The 23,702-nt window shown below is 48.1% G+C and overlaps 1 pseudogene; it reads right to left on the bottom strand.

The window, feature by feature from the left end:
- Positions 1 to 23,217, bottom strand: part of LOC134369040 (F-box-like/WD repeat-containing protein TBL1X) — a 28,437-nt pseudogene extending 5,220 nt beyond the window's left edge.
- Between the last annotated feature and the right edge of the window lie 485 nt (positions 23,218 to 23,702).

Raw genomic sequence — 23,702 nt, 5'->3', positions numbered from 1 at the left:
GCAGTTTTTAGTATATTCCCACTGTTATGCAACCATCACCATCATTTAATTTTATGATGTTCTAAACATCCCAAGAAGAATCACTGTGCCAGTTACCAGTCACTCACCATTCTACCAACTTTCCAGCCTCTGGCAACCACAAATCTACTATCTGTCTCCACGGATTTGCATGTTCTGGACATTTCATTTAAATAGAATCATAAAATATGTGACCTTGTGTGTGTGGCTTTTTAAACAGCATAATATTTTCAAGGTTTATCCATGTTGTAGCAAGTGTCAGTACTTTATTCCTACTATGGTCTGAATATTTGTGTCCCCCCAAATTTGTATGTTGAAATAGTCTTAGGAGGTGGGGCTTTTTGGGAGGTGATTAGATCAGGAAGGTGGAGTCCTTGTGAATGTGGTTAGTGCTTTTATAAACGAGACCCCAGAGAGTAGTCTTGTCCCTTCCACTGTGTGAGGAGACAGAAAGTGTCATCTGTGATCCAGAATGGTCCCTCAGCAGACACTGAATCTGCCAGCACCTTGATTTTGCACCTCCAGCCTCCAGAACTGTGATAAATATAACATCTGTTGTTGATAAGCCACCCAGTTTTTGGTATTTTGTTACAGCAGCCCAAATAGGCTAAGACAATTCCTTTTTATTGCTTAATAGCATTCCGGTGTATGAATATGCTATATTTTGTTTTTTTCATTTATCAGTTGATGAGCATTTAGGGTGTTTCCATTGTGCTTAGTATTAGGAATACTGCTTCAATGAACATTTGTATACTAGTGTTTGTGTGAACATGTTTTCATCATATACTCCTGGATATACACCTGGGAGTGGAGTTGCTGAACCACATGGTAACTCTAGGTATAAACTTGTAAGAAACTGCTAAACTGCCCTCCAAAGTGACTGCGCCATTTTGCCCGCAGTGTATGAGATCCAGTTTCTCCCCAGCCTCGCTAACACTTCTTATCTGTTCATTTCTTTTAATTTTAGCTGTCCTAGGGTGGGTGAGGTGGTAACTCATTGTGCTTTTGATTTCAGCAGTTCCTAATAATGTTGATCATCTTTTTGTGTGCTTGCTGGCCATTTGCATACCTTCTTGTAGAAATGTCTATTCAACTGCTTTGCCCATTTTTAAATTGGATTATTTGTCTTTTTATTATGGAGTTGTAAGGGTCCATTATATATTCTAGATACAAGTACCTTATTAGATGTGTGATTTGCAAAGTTTTTCTCCCATTTTGTGTGTTGTTTTTCCACTTACTTCATGGTATCGTTTGAAGCACAAGAGCTTTTCATTTTCATGAAGTCCAATTTAAAATTGTTTTTCATAAGTTTATTATGCTCTTGCGGTCGTATTTAAGAAACCATTGCCTAACCCAAGGTCACAAAGAGTTATACCTATGTTTTCTTATGGTTCAAACACTTCCTTTCGGTCTGCATTAGTCTATTTCTGCTGCTTATAACAAAATCCACAGAACTGGGCAATTTATAAAGAACACGAAATTTATTGCTTACAGTTTCTGAGCCTGGGACATCCAAAGTCCAGGGAACACATCTGGTGAGGATCATGGTGGTGACTTCAGTGACGTGGGGTATCACCTTGTGGAATAGCAGAGCAGAGAAAACAAGAGACAGAGACCAACTTCCTCATTCTCTCTCCTTTTAAAGCCCTCAGAACCACGCCTCTGACCACCATTACTAATGCATTCACTACTGCACGGTCCTACAATCTAATCACCTCTTCAAGTCCCCACCTTCCAATTACCATAATAGGATTTCCTACTGCATAACGGTCACAGTGGGCGCCAAGTTTCTAATACATGAAACTTGGGGGACACATTTCAAGCTTCAGTGAATTTTGGGGGGACATAATTCAATGCATTACAAAGTCTATTTAGGTCCATTTTGAGTTAATTTTTGTGTACAAGTGAGGAATGGGTACATCGTTATTCTATTGCATATGGGTTTCCCTTTGTTCCAGCACCATTTTTTGGATAAATTCACTTTTAAAACAAACATCAGTAAACAAATAGAGATTATATGCAGATTGTAGAATATATTGAGTAGTCTAGCTAGATCCCTGTTCTAAAATCATTGACGTCACTTATATGTGTCACATCATCATTATCTTTGATCTCTCTCTCCTTTCTTTTAGTGCTTACTTCATTATCTATGGTTTTTCCTTCCTTTTTTTTTTAACTTATATACCAAATTCTTACACATCTGTATAGAACACAGATATGCCTGGCTGTGAAAGTCCTCCAGAGAAGATGGTCAAAACCAAAGGCAGCCAACCAGGTGGATCAGTGAGGATCCACAATTTTCTTTTGTGTGTGTGTCCTTGTCTGGTTTTCGATCAGAGTAATGCTGGCCTCATAAAATGCGTTCGGAAGTATTCCTCCTCAATGTCTAGAATAATCTGAAGATAAGTGGTATCAACTCTTCTTCAAAAGCTTGGTAGAATTCAGCAGTGAAACCATCAGGTCCTGGAATTCCTTTTAATGGACGATTTTATATAACTGATTCCATTTCCTCACTTGTTTTTGGTCTGTTCAGATTTTTTATTTCTTCATAATTGTATTTCTTCAGGAATTTATTCATTTCCTCTGTTATCATATTTGTTGGTGTATAGTTATTCATAATAGACCCTTATGATCTTTTGAATTTTTGTGGCATCACCTATAATGTGTCATTTTTTATTTCTCATTTTATTTATTTGAATCTTCTCTTTTTTTCTTGGTTAATCTGGCTAAAGTTGGGCCAAGTTTGTTTATATTTGGAAAAAACAACTCTTCGTTTAATTGACCTTTTCAATTGTTTAAATTTCTATTTCATTTATTTCTACTCTGAGCTTACTAACTTCTTTCCTTCTGCCAATTTCGGGTTTAATTTGTTGTTTTTTCTCTAGTGCCTTTAGGTTGTTTATTAGAAAACTTTCTTTTTCTATAAAGGAATTTAGTGCTGTAAACTTTCCTCTCCAAACTGCTTTTGCTGTGTCCCATAGGATTTTGTATGATATGTTTCCATTCTAATGTGTGTCATAAAACTTTTTAATTTCCCTTTTAATTTCTTCATTAACCCATTGGTTGTTTAGGAGGGTATTGTTTAATTTCAAAGTATTTGTATAGTTTCTAAGTTTTTCTTGTTCATTCTAGCAAATGCTGTTGAGAAGGGTATGGATAGGGCCAGAGGCAAGGTAGTGATCCAGCTGGATGAACAGGAAATGGGGGTGTCACAGAGCAGCTGCACAGCATGTCCTCAATATGCCCGCTAGTGGGTGGATAAGGGGCATGTTTTTTTCACTAATTTAGCCTGTGTTCCCGTGCTGGGCTAACCGATGACATAGTCAAAGGAATCCTTGGAACCTGACTTTGCTCAGAACCTTATCCATATCTCCACACAGTTATGTGTCACTTAATGTTGAGGATCTGTTCCATGAAATGTGTCATTAGGTGGTGTCATCACTGCGTGAACATCATAGAGAGTACCTACACGAACGTAGATGGTATAGCCTAGTACACACTTAGGCTATATGGTATAGTCATTATAATCTGATGGGACCGCTGCCGTGTATGCTGCTCATTGTTGGCTGAAATGTTGTTATGCAGAGCATGAATATACGTGTGTGTTTGTGTATTTTTTCCTTTTTGCAAAAATTGTTGCAGCATGCATTGAGGTCACAAGACACCCAGGTATAAAATAGAAAAGACAGACACGATTTTCTCAGGACCCTGTGGACAGCTCAGCCATGTGACATTTCCTTTCACATCAAGATTAAGTATCCCTTTCATTCTAGAAGAGCTGTTCCAGAAAGCATCTGGATTTGGACTTTTGGAGTCACAAAGCTGCAGATGCACTTAGAGCACCCTGTGACCTTGGTATCTGGGTTGCCCAGGGGTCTCTGATAGTTGTTGCTGTACCTTCTTAATCTCTCCTTGAGCATTCTCTCCAACCTGATGAGGCACAGCTCCACCTCTCATTCTAGAAGCAGAGAGGCTAGCTACTTGCTTTTACATCCTCTCTTGCAGCTAGAGCAGGGTGCATGACTTGACAGTGCCAGTCAGATATGTCTCCAGAGTCTCTGAGTTAGAAGTGAGTGCCCAACGGAATGGGTGGCAGAGAAGCGGTTCTGAAGGAGCAGTGGCAGCAGTAGTGGCAGCAGGCAGGTCTGTGCTGGGAGGTGCATTGAGTGTGCTTTGAGGGGAGGGTCCAGGGTCCAGTTTCAGGGTGTGGGCAGTATCCACTGCTTTCTTTGTCATCCTCTTGGCCAAGATTTGCAGCCTGATGTTGGCAGTTCTGTGTAGGTGCAATATTGGTTCCCAGAGATTCTCAGGCTGCCGCAATCCCTCTCAATACTTTTTGGATTCCGTTAGCCAGTCAGTTTCTGCAGCTTGCAAATCAGAATCCCGACTTATCTGATTATGCAGTGAAAGGGACCCCTCCAAGACAGGACACTGAGCATCACCAGCGTACGCCCAGAGCATGATGCTTTTGACTGGGGTGAGCTGCGAGAGGAAGAGGGTGAGCGGACACCTTCTCACAGCAACTCGACACTCACTGGGCATGGAGAAATGCACATCAGAGACGTCGTGTATAAAGTCGACCTAGGGAACAAGGAGACGATGATTGAGCAAGCAAAGGAAGAAATGAGATAATTGGCTTGGGGCCATTTCTGTGGAAGCCTCGTTGCTGCAGGGGCCGTAAAGTCACAGGAGGCTTGTTTTGTTATTGTTTTCACGATGACCGACGTTAGAGCACGTTGAGATGCTAAGGGGAATGATCCCGTGGAGGGAACACGATGATGATAGTGGGATGGAGGGACAACTGCAGGAGGGACGTTCTCTCTTCAGGGAGAGCAGGAAGTGGGACATATAGCCAGGAGTCTGGGCTGGTCTGTGAGGATGAGGCTGTGACAGAGGGGAGTCTGGCTGTAAAGATGAAACTGTGACCATGAGACAGCTCCCATCTGACTTTAATTTACTGGCCATTTTATCAGCCAGTTTAGTTGTCACACCATCAAAAGCTTTAAGTCTACTCATCTCCCCCAGTACAGAGTAAGGTATCACCATCATCGTCACCGTCTACGACTGTGCAGTGATGGTAGGATATATACACTCAGCTACTGTCCTGACTGTCTCTGAATAAGTACCTTCTGCTTGAGGACAACTATATTCCTAACCAAGGCCTCAATCTTCAGAGCGTTAACATCAAGTCAGGTCACTACAAACACAGCATTCGGTCTCAGAATCTCTTTAGCTTCTTCTTCTAAGAGTTCTTCCTGAAATAACGGGAGTGGAACATTCTACTCTTAACTGGGTCTGGCGAGCTTCTGGCAAAATAATGCTCTTGAATGAAGCCTAAAGCCACGTGGTTTGTGGGAGGCCACCTTTGTCACTTATAACCCCTCTTCCCATTTCTGGCGGTGACTGGCTGGCCACTCCACTACCTCCGAAGCTGGTGTCTTAGGGGACTCACTATATACAATGTCAGGTCAAGTCTGGCTGTGGCTGGGGGAACCTTTATCCCTGCTTGAAATTCCTGCCCATGTAAGCCCTGAGTTGAACGAATAAACCAAGCCCAAGGTCCAAGGTGAACTCTTTCCCTTTCCTTTCTCTGCTGTCAGGAAAAGCTTCAGCAAAGCCAAGTGCCTCAAGCCATCTCAACACGTGCCTTCTCCCAGTCTTACTTAAAAGTGCCTTCTCCCAGTCTCACTTAAAAGTTCTATCTCGGCCCCTTCAAAACGGAGCTACGACGTTCAATGCTCCAGCAAAACGTCCTGTTCTCTCTGCGTATGAGGAAGTTCTGCTGCTGTGCTGCTGCCTCAGTGACAGCGGGCCAGGCTGAGTTCAGGAGCCGAGGCTGGGCTGTGCAGGCGTCCTGTCCTTACCTCGCCAGCATGATGTTGGAGTTGGGGTTGCTGGTGGCCTGCCTGGTGGGACTCCACTTGATGGTTTATATCTCTTTGCTGTGAGCTTGCAGGTCGTGCACACACGTGTCCTGCTTCATGCTCCAGATCTAGAGAACACAGTGGTAACAATATGAGCAAGCTATGTCCCTCCAGTGAGCCAAGAGACTGCTGGCTGTGAACCGTACACAAGCCATTGGAGTGTCCCACTGGAAAAAACAGCAGGTCATTGCCCAGGAAGGGCTGGGACTCCTAGCAGGACCCTTGACTGGTACATCAGAGTTCACTGGGCGAGAGCTAATCTGACAGTCAGTAATGGGACAAATTATAGAGGAAGGAAGAGGACTCAGTACAGATAACCCCCACATGTGAGACTTGCGTTCAGTACTGTGGGCTGTTTAGGGTAAAAGAGCTCATCCCTACAGATGCCAACTTTACCTTTAATGTCATGTCATCAGAGTAGGATGCTAGCAACATTCAAGAAGGATCCCATTTAATAGCATTGACCTCATTCTGAAAAATAGAACGGGTTTGGAAAGGATATCAAGGCCTGAGAACAGACCCAGTGGCTATCCAGCAGGGGGCAGTAGCGCTCTGTCATCATGGTGGCCGTCCACCAGGTGGCAGTAGCACTCTGTCACCCTGCCGTCCACCAGGAGGCAACAGTGCTCTGTCATCCGGACGACCATCCACTAGGGGCAATAGTGCTCTGTTATCCCAGCAGCTGTCCACAAGTGGGCAGCAGTACTTTCTCATCCTGCTTACCGTCCAGCAGGGGGCAGAAGCCCTCTGTCATCTGGCCGACCATCCACCAGGGGGCAATAGTGCTCTGTCATCCCAGCCGCTGTCCACCAGGGGCAATAGTGCTCTGTAACCACTCTGGCTGTCCTCATGGGAGCAGTAGCACTCTCTCATCCTGCCTGCTGTCCACCAGGGGGCAGTAGTGCTCTGTCATCCCAGGGGCTGTCCACAAGGGGGCAGTAGCACCCTCTCTTCCTTGCTACCCTCCACCAGGGGGCAGTAGCACTCTCTCAACTTCCCTATGGTCAACCGGGGGCAATAGTGCTCTGTAATCCCAGCAGCTGTCCACAAGTGGGTAGCAGTAGTTTCTCATCCTGCTAACCATCCAGCAGGGGGCAGAAGTGCTCTGTCATCTGGCCGACCATCCACCACAGGGCAATAGTGCTTTGTCATCCCAGCCACTGTCCACCAGGGGACAATAGTACTCTATGATCCCAGTGGCTGTCCTCAAGGGGGCAGTAGCATTCTCTCATCCTGCCTACCGTTCACCAGGGATCAGAAGCGCTCTGTCATCATGGTGGCCGTCCACCAGGGGGCAGTAGCACTCTGTCACCCTGCCATCCAGCAGGGGGCAGTAGCACGCTCTCACCCAGCCATCCACCAGGGGGCAACAGGGCTCTGTCACCCGGCCGACCATCCACCAGGGGCTATGTTGCTCTGTAACCCCCCTGCCTATCCTCAAGGGAGCAGTAGCACTCTCTCATCCTGCCTACCGTCCATCAGGGGGCAGTAGTGCGATGTCATCCCAGTGACTGTCCTCAAGGTGGCAGTAGCACTCTCTCATCCTGACTACGGTTCACCAGGGGCCAGTAGTGCTCTGTCATCCTGCCATCCACCAGGGGGCAATAGTGCTCTGTCATCCCAGTGGCTGTCCACAAGAGGGTAGTAGCACCCTGTCACCCCAGCAGCTGTACACAAGTGGGCAGTAGCACTCTCTCATCCTGCCTACCGTCCACCAGAGACTGCTGCTGGGGGCAGTAGCGTTCTGTCATCCTGCTGGCCATCCTCCAGGGGAAGCAAGATTCTGTCATCCTGCTGACCGGCCACCTGGGACTTTCCCCAAAAGCAAAGCAAAGAGCCTGGGAGGCCATGCGTTTTCCTTTTTCATCACTTTGCCTTGTTCATTTATATAAAAGGACAGCCATATACCACAAATGAGCAGCCACCCTCATCAATATTTCTTGAAGGGAAAAAATTCCATACTAGGAAGGAAGCAAATGAAGAATTCACATACAGTATAGGTAGCAAATAAAAACACCAAAACCACAGCTGTTTTAAAACTGGACATGGAAATCACTTCCCTGTGCATTTTTAATGCTACAGCTACTGCTTCTATCTAAATCTGCTACCTTTTTCTGGCGAGTGGCAGTGGCCGGGGGTCAATGCAGACAAATGAAACCCCTCATCCACGGTGCGGTTCCACGGGGAACAGGAGGCCCGTGTGCCCCAAGTGCACGAGCACACGCCAGAGCCCAGAGGGTGGCTCTGTAAGAACACACAGGAGAAACAAAACCCACCCAAGGGGCTTGCCCTCTAGTGCAAACAGCCTGGAAATACAAAGGGGAGGGGAGTTCTACCAGGCAGCTCAGCATGCTGGGTGCACAAAGGAACAGGACTGTTCCTGAGGGCAACCAGGGCCCCGAGATCCCGAAGCTAAGCCCCGGGGGACAAAGGCAAATGTACACGGCAGGCAAGGGAGAGGGGGACACACAGGGAACACGGTTCTACAAAGGAACAGCCTGTGGCAGAGGAACACTGTGCCGCACATGGAGACCAAGTAGAAGGTGCACCCACAAGGGTCTTTTCCTTAGGGTGACTGTAGGGCCCCATCTGCTCAGGACAATCCCACAATATTATGCCTGCTGTCCAGCCCAACAATTAACTAACTTCACACTCATAATTCATTTTCTAAATAATTTCACACACCTAAGAACTCTGGTTTGGAGGATAAATTATATGGTCACACTACTTTTTAAGGAAACTGAGTTGTGAAGGGTGTGAAGCAAAGAAGTGGCAGGGCCACATCAGTGTTCCACATGGCACGGATGGCCTGGGAAAAGGGAGGAAGAAAGCCTGGAGTCCAGGGAGTGGGCTCCTGTGTGATCAAGGGGAGGATGAAAGGGTCAGATTGAAGAGTGGCATGTGCACAGAGGTGCCTGTGATTGCCCAGGGGTGTGTAAGTGTGCAGACGTGTGTAAGTGCATGGATGTGTATGAATACATGGACATGTGTCTAAGCAAGTGGCCATGTATGCTGGTGTGCATATGTAGATGTGAGTGTCCAGGAGTGTGAGTGGGCATGCATGTGAGTCCAAGGAGTGGGCACCTGTGAGCCAGGGGAGGATGAAGGGGTCAGACTGGAGAGGGGATAAAGTGTGGACCTGTGTGTGAGCGTGCAGACGTATGCGTGCACACATGTGTGCGCAAGTGAACATGAGTGTGCATGACTTTGTGTGCATGTGCACAAGTGTCCATACGTGTGAGTCCGCATACGTCTGCACGTGTGTGTGAGAATGTGGCCGTGTGGGGGTGTTCATACACGTACATGAGTATCCAGGCGTGTGAGTGGGCATGCATGTGAGTGTGTGTGGGTTTTCATACACATACATGAGTGTCCAGGCATGTGAGTGTGCGTGCGAGTACGCTTGAGTGTGCCTGCGTGTGTGCGAGTGTGTATGCATGTATGTGTGTGCGTGCATGTGCTCGAGTCTGGAGGTGTGAGTGAGTGCATGCATGTGTGGGAGTGTGGGCGTGTGTCAATGTGCACAAGGGTAGCTGGTTCTGGCTGCGGATGCTGACAGGAGAATCGATGGGTAGGTTTCTTGGGGCCCAGGAATTTGGAGCCAGTCACCATGAACTGTCTCAAGCTGAACCCTCCTGGGAATGGAGCGCCACCTCCACCCACCCGCCACTCTCAGCCCAAGTCACAATTACTAGGAAGCATCGAGAAGTGGCTCCAAAGTCTCAGGAAGAAGTAGGCTCAGCCACATTTCGCTTGAGGCTTGTTCCAACGATTAGCCACAAGGAGAGCCATTTAAAGAGCCAAGTGGTGGCACGGTGGTAAAATCCCGGGCACGGCAGCTGGAAATCACATAGCTATGTGACCTTGTACCCTACGGCACACACAGACTGCGGGCAGCACTATTAAAAGATCGCAGATCATCCAGGATTAGTGGTGAAACAAGTTTAGACCAGAAAACGCAAGTGTCCCTTTGTAACCACAGCCAGATATTCATGGGGCAATGGATACCTGTGCTCCAAAGAACCTTCTTTTGGAAGCAGGAACGCATTGGGCTGGGAGCTGAGACTGGTGGGTAGTAATGAAAGGCAAAGGCACTGAGGACAATGGAATTGAATTCCCTTAAATTGGGGGCATGATGGCAACTCCCCAGGGGCTTTGATCAGACCCCTCTGCTTTAACAGGGGATCCCCAAACATAGTATTTCCATTCTCTGCTGACACTCCCCATCTATTCACTTATTACAAGCATCTTTTCCTTTATATCCTCGTACATTTTTTTCATAGCCTTTGCCACAAAGTCCAACATCTAGATCACCTCAGGGTCACTTTTTCTCACTGCCTTCCCGTCACTGATTTAATCCAGCTGCCTAGGGTAGCTGCAACAGTTCAAGAGCAAAGGTCTGCAGAGGAACTGGTCTGCTGTCATGGCATCCTTTGATTCTAGGTAAAAAAAAATATATATAAAAAGGCTCCCGCATCACATTCTCATGAACTCAAGTCTGAAACTCAGAAGTCCCACTTACTGTGTGTCCTTGGAAGGTTTTGACTGGGCGGTCACAGCCAAGTCTGCATACATGAATACACATGTCTGTGTTACAGGAGGCAAAGGTAGTGTTGTGCTGCCAGTCCACATCAAGAGCAGGGGCTGTGGAGCAGGAAAGACAGGGAGGACGCTGACATTTATCAGCTGTGCACAGAGCTCAGCTGACTTAGAACAATTGACAGCATGGTGGAGAAGCCATATCTAGTAACACGATAAAACATCTTCCCTCGTGAACTGACTCTTAGGTTTAAAGACCTTAAAGACCCTCTCCTCCCACATTTGCAGGGACGACAAGATGCCTCTGGAGAGAGGCCCCGTGGCCCTTTCTGTGCCCCACGACATGCAGCATCTCTTGCTCCCACGGCACAGGTGAGAAAGGGCAGGTGAGGTGTGCTGGCTGCCTGCCCCCGCACCTTCCTGCTTGAGCAGTATCACCACGGTGGGCCTTTTAGACTTGCTTTCACAGAGAGAGCAGGAAAAAGAAGAGGAAAAAGATTTCATAGCCTTTGCTCAAGACACCCCAATTAAAAAAAAAAAAATCCTGCAACACATTAATGCATCCCATGGATTCGGGGATAATTAGAGTCAACAAGAATCCCATATTAGGGATGAAATTGGGTGAAAGGTTCAGGACTCGTGAGGAACACCCTCCCTGAGTCCAAGAGACCCTCGGCTCTGCTGAGGGTTTTGAGGTGACTGCCCTCTGGTCACTCCCCGCTAGACCTCTCCATGTCCCAGCTTTCCCAACTCCTTAATCTAGTGTGAGCCCTGCCCCTGAAGGGACCTCAGAAGTAACGACGATGGGAACAATACAAAGGTTAACTAATGCTGCACTTTAGTTACGTTCTCATTCTCTACTTTCTGGGTTCTTTGCTGAGACAGCAGCAGCAAATCCAGACAATTTCCAATGCACCGAAATGCCCAGGGCCATTGTTAAAAGCCCAGCCCTCGTTCTGTCCTCAGAGCCAGTGCCCCAAGATGTTGGAAGAACACGTAAAGACCAGGTGGTGAAGGCAGAGCGGCCAGACTCCATCCTTGTTCTGTCCATCAGTCAGGTACTGGGGTCTCAGCTGCACACAAGGATGTTCTGATAAGCCCTCAGGGGACGCTGAGCATGGAGTGAGACAAGCCATCTCAGGCCGTCAGCACAGCTACCAGCCAGAGAAGGGGTACAGATGTGTTAGTCCCCATGGCTGTTGTACCTGTGGCCTCCAAGCCTCGTGCCTGTCCACTTACAAGGAGCGGGTCTGCGGCTGAGGGCGGCTGCTCCCACCTCCTCTCAGGCACCCACTTGCTCAAGTGATCACTTGGCACTCCGGGGACCTCATGGCCATGCACTGCTCATGTCTGTATAGTCTCTGCTCCCCTGAGGCACTCCCACTGGAACACTCCCTAGAGGCATTTACGCATCAAGTGAGAGGTGACGGCCGGAGGCGGGGGGCTCGGGAAGGAACAGCAAGGGGGAGAGGGAGCTGCTCACGTGGTGTGCCCCTTCTCCTTAGGAATCTCAGCGAGTCCCTTTTATTCAGGATCATCACAGGCTGCTTCTGAGAAAGAGAAGCTCTGGAATTGTGCCCTGTGCTCACAGAACCCTGACTGGGAAAGCTCATGGCCTGAGGGCTGTGAACAGTGCCTCACTAGAGCACACGTCACACAGAGAACAGGGTGCTGCCTACATAGCGTTTCGGGCCATTGTAACCAGGTAATGTCTTCAAGGGCCAGGAGCTCAGTGCTTTGAGGCTTAGCCATCAAGGTCTGACCAACCTCTTATGATACGAGCTCTCACCATTCCTTCACTGATGGGAACGGCCCCTGCCTGTGCTGTCCGTGCAAACAGTGCAGTTTGTGCTGAGCACCTGCTTGACTCTGGGAGTCTAGAATCGGGCATGGGGTCGGCAATGGGTGCCTCCATGTGACCAGCCCCAAATGAAAACCCTCAGCACCAAGTCTCTAACGGGCTTCCCTGGAAGACAGCTGACTTCTGGGGGAATTAAGCAGATCCCGTGCGACTCCCCGGGGAGCTCACGTCTGTTCTCCCTGGGACTTCATCCCTCATGCCTCTTCCCTTTCCTGATGTTGCTTTGTATCCGTTCCCACAAGAAGATTAGGTGTGTATGCTGAGTCCTGTGTGTCCACCCAGCAGACTGCCAAACACGGAGTGGTGTCGGGGACCCCAACACAGCAGCCCTCCCGGAGCAGCAGGACAGAGAAGCCTGCCCTGGCTCTTTGGCTGGTGTTTCCAGACTCGGGAGCAGGTGGGTGTTGAGGCGTCTGTACCTTGCAAACCTGAACGACAACACTTAACATAAAATGGGTCTCCTTCCCACCAGCGAGGTTCCACAGGCTGCTCACTCTGTGCATTCACAATTACTTTAAGGGACATTTCACAGAACTCTGAATCATTCCTTTTAAATTACAAAATCAAAACAAAACTAACCTGAAAGGAAAGGAAACTGTTGTTTGGCTTCTCCTGTGTGGGCATCCCAAATGATTGTTGTCTGCACGCCACAAACAAAGGAAAAAGTTAGTAATTATTCTTCTTGCAAAGTTTTCTCATGAAAAGTGCATCATACAAGAAAAGACAGTGGGACCTTATTCCTTCTAAACCATCACAGTCCAATAGAGCTATTCCTTTAATTTTTCCGGGAAGCTGTAGGAAGTTCAGGATGAGGACAGGTCATATTAGTAGGAGAAGGGGAAGCAGAGGGGAGTGTTCTTTTCTCTGTTGTTTGGGGGTTTTTAGTGGCTGCCTGGTAAGGGGATCTGAACCTTGACCTTGGTGTGACACCATGCTCTCCCCAAATAAGCTAACTGCCTAGCAGTGTCCCATAGAGGTATCATGTGAGTCACTACACTAATTTTTAATTTTACAGTCACCACATTAAAAAGAAAAAAAGAAACTGGTACAATTCATTAACAGTGTATTTTATTTCACTCCAATAATGCCAAAATACTATTGTTTCAACATGTAATCAGTATAGAAAAATATTAATGAGGTATCTGACATTCTTTCTTGCCCCCCATTCTAGGACTTGGAATCACAGCGTGTTTTACACACAGCAGTTTGGACGGCCACATGTGATGACCTACAGCCACATGAGCTGGTGCCTACTGCAGCGGACACAGCAGCCTTAACTGATAACTGAGAAAACTACCCAAATCAGTGGTGATGCCCCCTCATCCCAAAACGCTAAAATACCTGTACCAAAACATATCTAAATGTCTTTCCAGCAGTTTTCCAAATGAAGAGCTGCACAAACAGACATTTCTGGAAATTCCCCTCACCGACCATCCATGAACCAGGACCACGCGATGTGACAAAGCCATCGGATTATGCCCGGGTCAGGCTCTGATTTATGGGTCTACAGTAAGGAAAAAGGTGATCGGCAACTCGGAACACAAAGTAAATCATGAATTCTGATGAACTTACTGATGCTAGGAACATACTTAAAGCAGCAGCCAGGGGCAGCTCCATAAATACCATTGGAATTAAGTATTCATTAACTGGAATTTTCAACGACATTGGAAACTTTACACCTGTCTGTCAGTGGGACTTCATAAAGATTTCATTTTAAGAGCTGGTTATGTTTTCGGTTGATTGTAGAAACATTCAGAGGGATCACTCAGAGCAGCAAGTGTCTTTTAAACATGGTATTCCTACATTTGGGGTCAGCTCTAGACCACCTGTCACTGTTTGTCTGCAACTGTTTTCTTAATTTCTCAAGCACAAACAAATGTGGATTATATATTGTGAGTACAATCGGTCCTTTAATAATGGGCGGGTTAGGTTACCGACCAGGACACAGTTGAAAATCCACGTGTAACTCTTGCCTTCCCCAAAACGGAACTACTAATAGCCGACTATTGATCTGACTTGTTACCAATAACATTAACGTTCAATTAAAACATGTTTTCTGTGTTATATATATATATATATATATATATATATATATACACTGTATTCTTACAATAAAATAAGCTAGAGAAAAGAAAATGTTATTAAGAAAATCATAAGGAAGAGAAAAAGACATTTATAGCATTGTGCAGTATTTACCAGACCAAAAAAGTACCATGTATAAGTGGACCTGTGCTGTTCAAGGGTCAAACTGTAAGTAAACTCACAAATGTCTGATACATTTTCACATACTACAATCAGTCACTGGAACATTTAGTTGACGTGTATGTTAAATATACATTGAACCAAAGAAAACATTTCACAAAAGCTTTGAGAATGTGAAATATATTTTTGTCACTTTGGGTTAAGCATACACTGAAGGTCACACCAGCATCATCATAATTTACATTTCTCCATGGGTATTATGTTCAAGGACACTGTTATTATTCCTGCCATGATTGACTAAGGAGTAAAGAGGGACATACATGACCCAAAAGACTAACATGATTCCAAATATGCATTTTTACTGATCGTACAGTCCGTCACCTGGTAGAGTCAAAATAAATAACCGGTGAGAAACACACAAATGAATGTACAATAAAGATCCGCCAGGTGGGAAGGTGGCCAGGAAACGATTTAGAATGCTCAGCAAGTCGGAGGGCAGAGTTACTGGTAACCAGGGACTGATCCTCCTCCACGCTGCACCAGCTGTGTGTCACTAGACAAGGTAATAAACCTCTCTGGCGCTCCAATTCTTCCTCTGTAAAATGGAATTGAACATACTAATGCCTGCTTGCTGTAAATGTTAGCGATCATTTTCTTGAATTATTTTCATAATTCAAGTGGCAGTTTCCCATGGCCTACTGAAGGCATGACAGAGTGCTGTGTATGCGTATTAATTGAACTAGAACATCTTGGGAAAAATTTGATGATAGTTACACGACACATTTAGTGTGTCAACCACAGCAGCTTATCTTTTCTTATATTATAATAAATTAGGCTCCCAAGTCTGAATGAAGAGTTTCTTGGCTTAAATATAGAGAAAAGGAACAAATGATTCACTGACCTACACAGTTATATCCACATACAGGCGCTGGCACTCTTTCTGTCATGGGGCCCCTGGTAAATACCTTAAACTTTGAGGTCCAATGGTCTTCTATTGCAACTCCTCAACTCAGCCACTAAGGGGTGAAAGCGGCTACCGACAATTCTCAACAAATGAGAGTGGCTGTGTATCAATAAAACTTTATTTAGAAGAACAGGTGATGGGCCAGTTATCGCCTGTGTGGGCTGTACCCTGCCAAGTGCACCCATGACTTCTCCAAGAATGTGATGATGTTTAGAGTTCGTTTATTATTTTATATTAAATTTTACACCTTGAATGAACAGAAAGCAGTAACAGAGTAAAGTTTTCAAACTATCATGAAACCAGTGTAGTTTCTGTGGGGGAATGGTTCTATGTCTCCTTCCTCTTTGTTCTGGGATCTTCCACCCCATGATGGCTTCGAGAGGCACCCGGCTCTAAAGCCATCACATCTCTCTGGCAGCCCTGTCCAAGTGCAGAGTAAAGGAGTCCCACTTTGGCTCCGTGGCCTGTCAGGGGACAGTGCCCTGTCCCTGGGTCCGTTTTACTCCTGCTCAGGAATTGTGCAGTCTACAGTGGGAAAAAGGAGCTTATCAAATTAGGAGAGCAGAAGTCTGCTAAGAGAACAGTCTGTGTCACTAACATCAGTCTAGGGGTGAAAGTTTACACAGAGCACACCCACACCCCCTGCTCTGTCCAGCCATTGATAAACACAGTCTGGAGATTTTCCTCTCTTTATCATTAAACTATGAACCTCAAAAGAAGAGACACTTTGCACAGAGGTCTGTAGAACAGTGGAATATACTGACAGAGATTACATGGTAAAATTAACACGAAGATCAAAATTACAAAAACAAAACCTATACAGGTCCTTTTGATTTCTTAAGGGGAAGGAGAAAGCCTAAGAATTCAAAGAAAACATCGTGTTATCTGGAGAATGAAAATAAACATGTATAGATCGAAAGTATTTGTTTTAAGTTAATACTCACTTTGTCTACACCAGCACTCAAAATATAATTCCCCTTTTTGTTCCATTTCAAGGCAAAGATGGGGTCTCTATGTTGGCCTAAGGTGCTGGCCAGATTACGTGTTATGTAAAACAAATACAGACAAACATGTTGACTTCAAGGTCATGGTCTGTTCACTTCACGGTTACATACAGAAGAAGGTCCTGTCCAACCTCAACACGACAGACACAGGACTACCGTCTTCCATCCATATCCTTGCAAAACGGTCATATGAACCTGTGGCCAGAAGCGTCCCATTGCTCTGCGGGCCAGAAAGAGACACAAACCCACAGAAGCAGCTTAGTAGTGGTGGCACCAGAAAAGCACACAGAAATCGCCAGGATCCCAAGTCTAGAATATTCCTAAGCCGATAACTGATGCCACATTAAGAGACTAACGGGTCATCTCTGACTACTTCAGCACACACTGCTGTTAAATTAAATGCAAGGCATGTGGACCAGGAAGTGAGAAAGCCACACTGGAACCACTCAACATGTGTGCTGTCTAATTAAGGACAGAATTTAAAATACCTACAGAAAGTCATCCTAAGACTATGCAGAAAGCAAAAAGAAGTTGAACGGCATGTGTCCCACGTATAAATGCACTTAGCTGCTGGTCCTGAGCTCTCCAGGTGGAAAGTTTTCTTTCCTGGCTGCTTGTCACAGCTCCCCAGCTGAGCCTTCCGGGGGTCCCACCTTCACGCTGTGAGGTCCCCCTCTCAGCGCCATCAGGCTTGACTCGCTCATGTGTGCTGACCATGGGAAGGCACGGCCACCCAACACCCAGCTCATTCTGTGCCCGCCATGGCCTAAGCAGGATCTCTTGGAGATGGAGAGCACCTGTGAGCCCACAGCTCAGGGCAGGGCCACCACACATTTCAAGGGGCCCAGGGGGTGGAAGATGCTTACGTTCCAGTCCAGTGAGGTGACATCTTTGTTACTGGGGACATCGTGTCCCCCCTCCCGTATACATTGCCTCAGTACAAGCTGGGTAGAGTCCCCGTTGCTGTGTTCATTAAGGTTCCATATCCTGGCCGTCGAGTCTCCAGACCTGCAGAATAAAAACACACGCACGTCGGCTCTTGGTGGGAACAGCTCTTTCCCCCCCTCCCATCCATCCCCCCTCCTCTCCTCCCCACCTCCGCATTTATCAGTTTTAAATGTCTTTGCTCCCCATCCCATGGAGAACACGGCGTGGAATGTCGACTTCACAATCCGAGACACACAGAGCTGTGGAGTTAACAGGACCTGCTCGGGATCTGCTCATGTCGGGAAGACGTGACAGACGAGGTCAGACAACAGCACGTGTCCCTTGAGGCAGAATGCCAGAGGCGAGCAGGGGTTCCCCTGACCATGGAGCGTCCCGCCCCTGACATCCTCACCCAGAAGCCAGCAGATCGCTGACAGGGTTCCAGGTACAAATGAACACCTCGGACTCATGGCCCCGAAGGACTGTGGCTTTGTTGGGTGGAATCTCAACGTCCCAGTCAATTTGCATGGGTTTTGAGTGATTATCTGTTGTAGGAAACACAAAAAGGCACGTGGCTCATCAATAAAAAGGAAACTCATTCTCAGGGGGCTTCTGTTTTAGGAACACCTTGTTTTTATGTACTAGGCGATACCATCTCTGATGATTATAACTAAATCATGGCTTTGTGTGATTGGGTATTTTATGTCTCTTTGTATTTTGCCAGTCTTCAAACTTGAGTGAGGAATACACTAATTTATTCCATAAAACTGGGGCCAGTCAACTATGACCCATGGGCCAAAATCTAGCCTGCTGCAGCCTCTCCTCCTAAATAACGTTTAAGTTATTTACCGACTCCCATATATTTATGCATTACCTGCAGCGACTGATATGGGTTGAACCGTGACCCCAGTACCTCAGACGGTGACTGTATTTGGGGACTGGGTCTTTAAAGAGGTGATTAAGGTAAAATGAGGTTGTTAGAGTGGGTTATAATCCAATACGACTTATGTCCTTATAAGGATTGGAGATTAGGACAGAGACACACACAGACGGACGACCATGTGAGGACACAGGGAGACGATGGTGTCTACTAGCCAAGGAGAGAGGACTCAGGAGGAACCAGTCTGCCTCACCTGGAGCTCAGACTTGCAGCCTCCAGGCCTGCGGGGAGAAATGTCTGCTGTTTCTGCCGCAGATCTGCAGTGCTCTGTCACAGCAGCCCGAGCAGAAGAGGACAACTGCTTCTGCATTTCAAGACAGAGTTGGGTCACTGTGACAGAGGCTGCCTGGCCCTGAAAGCCTGTGACAGCCACTGTCTGGCCCCTTAGGGAAAGTTTAGTAGCCCCTGCTTTATGGGAAAGAGAAGGCAGCGGTCCGATCTAACTAGCACAGAGTCAGCAGCAGCTGACAGTTTTGTAATGCTGTGTAGAGTTGAGTCTGCTGTTACATCTTCTTGTTCAGGTATTTTGGTGGAAAACCCCAGGAAGAGAAGGACTCACTTCTCAGTGGCAGGTAACCTAAGATCCACTGCTTCTGGGTCAACACATAAAAATATGAAAATGCCTGGTGACCCTGCTTGGATTGAGAATCCTGACACAAAATCTTCACAGCCTACCCTCAGGAACAGCGGGGCTGTGAAAAAACCCTACTTCTTTTATGCTTCCCAAGTTCCCATGTGGCTGGGAGAAGATGAAGATAAGCAAAATGATCTTCCATGTTTGGTGGATCCATCCCCTGGTGATGGCGAGAGGACAGCTGGCGTCCTAGCCAGCCGTGCAGTGGGGGCCTGGGACTCTGTATAGGCATGCAGAGTAGGCTGTCACCTGCTCACTTATCCACAGGCGGCCGTGGCATGCTGCCGCCCCAACAGGCTGGTCTGCAGACCAGGCATGAGGTGCTGAGAAGGGGGTTGAGCTGGCTGCTGCAGAAATTAAGAGCAGTGAGCGAGGGTGTGTTAGCCACGTGCACCAGCAAGAGAAGGAGGCTGGGCTCCCTGGGGCAGGGGTCAGTGCCCAGACGCAGCCTGGGTAGAAGAACTCCCACTCCCACGGCCACTGCAGGGAACAGCCTCCAGAGGAAACGACCAGAGATGGGGAACGGGTAAGGAGCCGACCTCAGACCAGAGGGGTGGCAGAATGGCTCAGGTCCTTGATGGAGCACAGGCATGCCTTGCATTCTGACTTTGGGTCCCAGGACATGGCACCTCTTTTGTCTCTGTTGTTCTAGTTTTAAATAGATTTTCTGATGTGGGAGTTAGTTGGTGGAAGGTGCACCGGGCCTGAGCAAGTTTTGTGATATGATTGTCGAGCTCTGACTCATCTACTGCATACTCTTGGGCGATTAGCTAACAGGTCTAACCTCCCGGGGTTTTGCAATGACCAAGTAAGATGATGTCTGGTGTTCAGGGCGTGGTGCCCTTGCACTGACCATGGGCTCGCCTACTAGACCATAATTTGGCTGAAAACCCTCTGCATGGAAGGCTGAGAGAGATACTTGCTTATGTTGGACAGTGATCATCTGGTACTTGTCCCTGTTACACGCGAGCCTTCAGGAGCAGGGCAGCAGGATTTCATAAAATCCAGGATGTGTGTCGAGAAGGTCAGGTCTAAGGATTTAGGTGACAAACGGGGAATGTGAAGGTCTTCCGGCCGTACAGTAAGCAAGCACTGGAAAGCAACTGGTGAGAAGTTGACAGCAGGCAGATCTCTAAGAAGTCGTTGCATTCGCCCAGCTTTACAAGCACAATAAAGCGCCAGAAGCCCCACACTTAATTATTGCGTGTGCTCGTTCTCCTCCCCGTTGACCGTGGCCTCTCCGTTCTTTGGTGGACTTTGCTGGGAAACTGCTGCCGGGGCTGCCGTGTCTGCCGTGGCTGCTGCTGCAGCCGCTGCTGCTGCCGCTGCGGCCGCCGCACTGGCCTGCTGCTGCGCGAGCTTCTCGTGGAACGCCTGCTGCTGCGTCTGCACCACGTCGGGCATCACAGCGTCTATCAGGGACAGGGACTCTATGGGGCTGTTGTCAAACACCGTGCCATCCTGAGAAAGTAAGCCAAGGGCAGCCGTCAGCAACCGCAAAAGAGGACATCGAGGACCAGACTCTGCCTTCCAGGTGGGAGAGGTGCAGGAAGGTGGCCCAGAAACAGAGACGCCTGGGAGCTCAGGGGCTGGGGTCGGGGGTCGGCGGCATCAAGCAGGTGCCCGGACTGTAGGGGCAGGGCAGAGGGACTCCATGGTGGGCCAAGGACCGGGAGGTGGACAAGGGGAATCGTCGATGAAGAACTAGGTATGGTGGCTGTCCTGAGGGAGACCTGATATTTGGTAAGTGTCAACCTGAACTGGGGCATTAAGGATATGTGAACGTGTCTCCTTTATTCCTAGACAAAAGTGCTATATCCCTGATGCAAGGATTCTCAACAGGGGCAGGGGTGTGTGTATGGGGGGAGTAATTTTGACTCCTTGGAGGACATCAGGGAATGACTGGAGACATTTTTCATTGTCACCACTTGGCAGGGGGTCTACTGGCAGCTGGTGGGTGGAGACCAGGGATGCTGGTCCACATCCTCCAGTGCACAGGACAGTCCCCACTACAGAGCAGGGTCCAGCCACAAATGTACATAATGCTGAGCAGGAGAAACCCCGTCTGGTGCCACGGCAAGTGTAGAATCTCTTAGTACCCACTTTTGTGGGAGGAGTAAGTCTTTGGAAGCATCGGCCCCGATTTAGAGATGCCTGCAACATTCAGGATTTCCTTCCTGGTGAACCTGCCCATCTGATCTAATAAATTAAGCACTTGCAGCTACTTGAAACGATGCCCTGGGTTCAGGGTTTAGACAGAATATAGCCACGATACAACCGACAATGACCTCGTTTACTTCTGATTCATATTTTTCTGTTTTTTTTTAAAGATGACCGGTAAGGGGATCACCCTTGACTTGGTGTTGTCAACACCACGCTGTACTGAGGGAGCTCCAGTCTGGGCTTCTGATTCACATTTTTGTCTGAACATCTTTCGATTCTCTGGTACTATCAAAAAAATTTCTGTACACACTTAAAAGTAAGACGTGCTTTCTAAATACTCGAATGACATGAAACCCTCATTGCTCCGGGTTCTGCCTCGTGGACGGAGAAACACATTTTTGTGTGCTCTGAACTTGAGGAAGGCAGGATAGAACTGGGACACGTGGACTCATCCGTGTGGGACTCAGCTGAATCCCGAGAGCACAGATGAAGGAGCCAGGGAGGAGAAGGGATCTGTTTAAATCCCAAATAACTGACTTTCAAAATTTCTATCAAATCGGCACAGCCCCAATCTAGAAGGTGGCAGGGGATACAAGAGGATCTGTATGATTTTAATTGATGGTTTTTGTTCCATCCTTCCCCGGATCAGCTCCACAAAGAGCACAGTCGTGAAACCAGCACCTGAAGTCACTTTAACACAGGGCCATCATCTCTCTGTCCCTGACTGTCCCTCTGGTTATGCCCTCTGTCAGGCTCCCAGGAATGCTTGGAACCAGAAGCGTTTCACAGTGTGAAATTTTTTCTGAGTTTGGAATACTTGCATTATACTTACTGGTTATGCACCCCAAATCTGAAAATCCAAAATCTGAAATGCTCAAGTGAGCATTTCCTCTGAGGATCACATTGATGCTCAAAAACTTCAGATTTTGGAACATTTAGGACTTCGGATTTGGGATGCTCAAAGTGTAACAAAAACCAAACAAACAACCCCAGCTTGCTCTCAGACGCCTGCAGGAAGCAAACGCGGGCTTTGGACTGGGGTCCCGAGACCCCGCTGCTGGAAAGCCCAGCCCCGCAAACATCACGTACCTCGTTGATGCTGATCTCAGCCTCCACGTACTGCAGCCCCTTCTGCAGGATGGAGATGAGGGCGGCGGGCGGCACCAGCGTCCCGTTGATGTTGGACTGGCTGATGTGGCTCTCGATCCCAAACGTGAAGGCTGAGTGGGAAAAACCTGCCGCGAGAGGGAGGCCAGGCAGGTGAGACCAGAGCAGGAAGAGCGGGCAGAGCCAGCAAGCTCTGAAGGGGGCAGCGCGGATTTCAACCACGCTTCATTAACGGGGTGGCCACTGCTGCAGGACTGTGGCTTCCGATGTGGGGTCAGGCAGGCAGGAAAGGGCCGGGGGAGAGAGACGAGTGTGAGATCAAGGAAGACTGGGGAAGGGATGAGGTTCCTTCATGGGAGGACCCTTTCAGTGCTATTAAGAAGCAAAAGGGAACAGAGTGGAGGCTGCCCCACGTGCCCTGGATGGCTGTCTCTTGCAGAAATCCAACTCTGGGAGTCCCCCGACCCCTCGGTTCACATATTCTTTGCGGGAGCTCAGTGCCGCAACCTCTCTGTGTCCCCTTCCTCCCCCAATGTGTCTCCGTTACTGCCTGTGTGGGAAGCTGCTTGGCAACTCAAAGGAATTTTGGATGAAGGTTTTTAAGGAAAAGTTCAGGAGAGCCAGGACGGCTACTGCTTGTGGATGACAGCCGCGTTGCGAAAAGAAGGCAGTGGCATGAGGCATGGAAGGAGGTGCTGGGGGTCCACGTAGGGGTCTGAGGGCAGTAGGGAAGCTGCAACACCCCCTCCTCAAGGAAAGGAAAGTGGCCCCCTGCTGTCGGTGGGGGGATCTGTGCAGCTACAGGTAAAACAGGCAGCCAGTCGGTGGGGCTTGATCGCCCCGTGTGGACCACAGGCGGCCCTGGGGTGCTCGAGGGCTCGTAAACCCAAGGAGGTGAATGCTGTAGGGGCATCCGAGTAACCTGGACCTCCATGCTCGGCTCCCCGGCCAGAGGTGGGGCAGGGCCTCTCACTCCGTTTCTATTGTCTGCTGATCGGGCAGCAAGGGTTCTCAAAGTGACCACTCCTCCTGACTTGGTTCTGCCCACTGTTTATGGCGACGTTGCCGGTTTGCAGGCTTAGCCCTGGTTACCCGAGCAGGTGGGAGCCTTTCCACCTGGCCTGGCGATTGCTTCCCTTCCACCCTCCCTCAGTCACCCAAACAGGCAGCGGGATCAGGAGCGTGAGGGCTTGGCTCTCATCAGATGCAATATCATCAGCCCTGCTGCCTCCCGTTACCCAAATCGAACTGACTTTGCAATAAACCAAAGTCTCACTAGATGGGAGCACACTTCCATGCAAGGAGGCGTCTGTGTCTGTGCTCTCCTGCCCCGTTCCCTTCTCACTTCCCTGTCCACTCGCTCCTCCCCAACCCACCCCGTCCCTCCCTCATCTCCCGGTAATAACGGATGTGTAAAAT

The sequence above is a fragment of the Cynocephalus volans genome, unplaced genomic scaffold (assembly GCF_027409185.1).
Source record: "Cynocephalus volans isolate mCynVol1 unplaced genomic scaffold, mCynVol1.pri scaffold_35, whole genome shotgun sequence".
In the NCBI taxonomy this organism is placed as follows: Eukaryota; Metazoa; Chordata; class Mammalia; order Dermoptera; family Cynocephalidae; genus Cynocephalus; species Cynocephalus volans.
Note: the sequence above shows the minus strand (reverse complement) of the source record. Positions and strands in the feature narration are given on the sequence as shown.